The sequence below is a fragment of the Canis lupus genome, chromosome 6 (genome assembly GCF_011100685.1).
Source record: "Canis lupus familiaris isolate Mischka breed German Shepherd chromosome 6, alternate assembly UU_Cfam_GSD_1.0, whole genome shotgun sequence".
Classification (NCBI taxonomy): Eukaryota; Metazoa; Chordata; class Mammalia; order Carnivora; family Canidae; genus Canis; species Canis lupus.
In genome coordinates this window covers 67,826,629-67,829,906 of record NC_049227.1, presented here as the reverse complement: position 1 = coordinate 67,829,906, position 3,278 = coordinate 67,826,629, and positions in this window count along the sequence as shown.

Below are 3,278 nucleotides of genomic sequence, written 5' to 3'. Positions count from 1 at the left end.
ATTGAAAACTGAAGTAACAAAGAAGAATCAAGAGAAGCACATAAACTTTGCTAAAATAAATAAGAGAGCTGTTTCTTAGAGTAAATATGTGGGTATTTGATTAGTAACTCTGACGTTTGATATTTAATTCTGTTCCTTGTGAAAAGTTTCAAATCACAAACACATTCTTATTATTTTAATTATTTATTTTTCTTTTAATATAAATTGGTGAAAAAACATTGGCCTTTCTTGAGTATGGACTATGTACTACTAGGTTCTCTGCCCAGGAAACTATAAATACAATTATTTCAAGGTTGATATCATTTTAGATTTGTAGATAGGAGAATAATTATAATTTCCTCTTTTTGGCCTATAGAATATTTTAAAGCCCTATTGTGTAATCTATTCTCTATGACCAGCCCAGAGGACTCCATAGAAATAAGAAAACCCTACAGCTGATGCGTGGAAGCAAAAGGCAAAGAATCAATAGAAAAATATGAAACAAAGTGAAAAATTATAAAGATGAAAAGCCTCTGGATAATATAAATAGAAGATAGGATATACATATTTTTCTCTTTATTCTATCTTTAGTATAATTACTTCACATAAGAGCACGAAAAGATTTATAACTGTCACCTGTATGTGGACCAACAATTTGGAGTTTGGATGAAGTCTTAGAGCTGCAATGAACTCTATGGAGTTACAGTTCACAAAAATCTATGTGTAGTTCTCAGGGTATAACAATATGAGGAGCCTAATAGTAAGAAAATTGCTGTAACTGCCCACCTTAAGGACATAAACTATATTCCTGAATGGACTTCTTAGTATTTAATAACTTACGGAATTTCTAAAGATTGTAGATAATAATTTCATTGGATCCTGAAACTGTTTTGTCAAATGCAATAATTTTATGGGAAAATTGGTCTCTGAAAATAGCCTAGACATAACATTATCATTTAAATAGATAAATTGGTATAAGGGCACACTGAAACACAACTCAAAGCAATGGGAGACATAAATACTGACTAGCAAATAAGCCACACTGCTATATGGCAATCAAAATAAAATACCTTTAAAACTGACATTGATACAAGTGATTTAAATATATATTATTTGGCATAGGCAGATGCTGAGTTTGCATGTATTTAGTCCTAACTTATCAATATATGTCTACTTATGTTTTTATCTATTCATAGCATATTTGACATAATAATATATAATTATTTTAAAACCCTACCATACTGCAATAATAAAAAAAAACCCACATTTGTTCCACTATGAAAACATTGCTAAATTTCCATGAAATTGCATATTTTACCAAGAAACACCCAATATCTTTCAAAAATATCTGGAAGGTTTCATTCTTATTTTCACTGACTAGAAATCAACTTAGGTTCTTCGTTGCAGTAATACAATCTAATTTAGCTGTTCTAAGCAAAAAAGTGATTTTTGAAGTTGATCTCACAAAATTGAAATAAGCAGAAACAAAAGACAAAATCCCCCAGAAATTCCTGCTCAATGGGCAATCTGGTCAAGACGCTGCCATGTGGCAACGTGTCCCTTAAATTCCCTTTATTATTTTCATCATTCACTCGAGATTCAAATCCTAAAGTGGAAGAATCCAGGTGACTATGCTGAGCTCACAAGCCAGTTCCTTAGCTGTCAAAGGATGAAACATTTGTTCTTTCTGCTTCTACCACAGAGGGCAGATGACTATCTTCCACAAAACTAGGCACCATGAGGATTTATTAAAGTAGGGAATTAGGGCCATACATGTCTGCAAGAAGGGCCATTGGAAACCTTTCCTTGTTGTTGAGATGATATAAAGACAACCACAATTCTGGAAAAAGAAGGGATCCATGGGAGAAAGACAAAAGAGATAGGGAAGAGAATTCACATTTTAATCAAAATAGACAATAGCTCTAGAATTCACATTTTAATCAAAATAGACAATAGCTCTATTTTAAAGGGAATGTTCCGGTGCATGGGGCAGGGAGGAAGGAGGTGCAGCTGAGAGGTTAATCAAAGACTGGTGTAAAGAACAGATGATCTGGTACATATGTAAATAATTGAAATCATGAATCCTTACAAGATAAGTTAGACAAGCTAAAAACCAAAGGCACAATTTTTATGAGTACATATACATGACAATGTAAATGGGAAAGAGACAGTGGCATACAGTGTACATTTTTATTGCTTTCATTTTTAATGACAAACAGTGTTAGAACACTGACGATTTCTAATGCCATCAAATTTTTTGAAGAGTTGGCATAGCAGATGATTTGTATTAGTAACAACAATAAGGCAGTATGCTGATATTTGAGGTTTTAGTATTTATAGAGTCTTCGACTGCACTTGGCCTTCATTTCTCAGTGCTTCTACACTGCTATTTTTATGCTCCATGATAAGTCATTACATTACTTTTTAAAAATAATTACATTAGTTTAGGGCTATTAGTTTGCATCTTTTCCAAGGTGTAAGTTCCTTGAAAGTGAAGAATTAAGTGTATGCAATTTGATAGCATAGCATCTAGCATAAAGCCTAGGATTTGGATGGGTGTGCACTAGATATTAGATGAATTAATAAGATGTATAGGAAAAGTGATGAGGAGACTACTCCCTGAGTCCACTTGTTCACCAGTTCCTACCTCAAAAGTCTGATACATTCTAATTGAGATAATAGTTTTCCATCAGGGAATATTAACAAATAAGCCAAAGCTATTTTTTTGTTTGATACTCTTAATTCAGGTAATTATTACATCACTTGTATATAAGGCATGGTGCCAAGGGTCAGAAATATACAAAATCATAAAATGTTTTCCTTCCCTTACAAAGCCTATAGCCTAATCTGAGTGCATCTTTATCACATTCCTGAGCTCTAAACAAGATGAAATGACACTGAATGAATATAGACATAGCATGGGAATTTGCTTTAAATAAGTCCATGTGATACTATGTTCATTAAATTTTGAGAATCAGAACCTTGGTAAAAGGTAGGCTAGGATTATGATGAAAACAGTGATATTCAAAAAGAGATAGGTGAGAAATGTCATTAGAGGAGAATACAAGGTGCATCCAGGAATTTTTTTTAAGATTTTATTTATTTATTCATGAGAAACACACGAGAGGCAGAGACACAGGCAGAGGAGAGAGGCAGAGACACAGGCAGAGGGAGAAGCAGGTTCCCTGCAGGGAGCCCAATGTGGGACTCGATCCCAGGACCCCAGGATCACGACCTGAGCCAGAGGCAGATGCTCAACCACTAAGCCACCTAGGTGCCCCATATCCAGGGATTTTTAT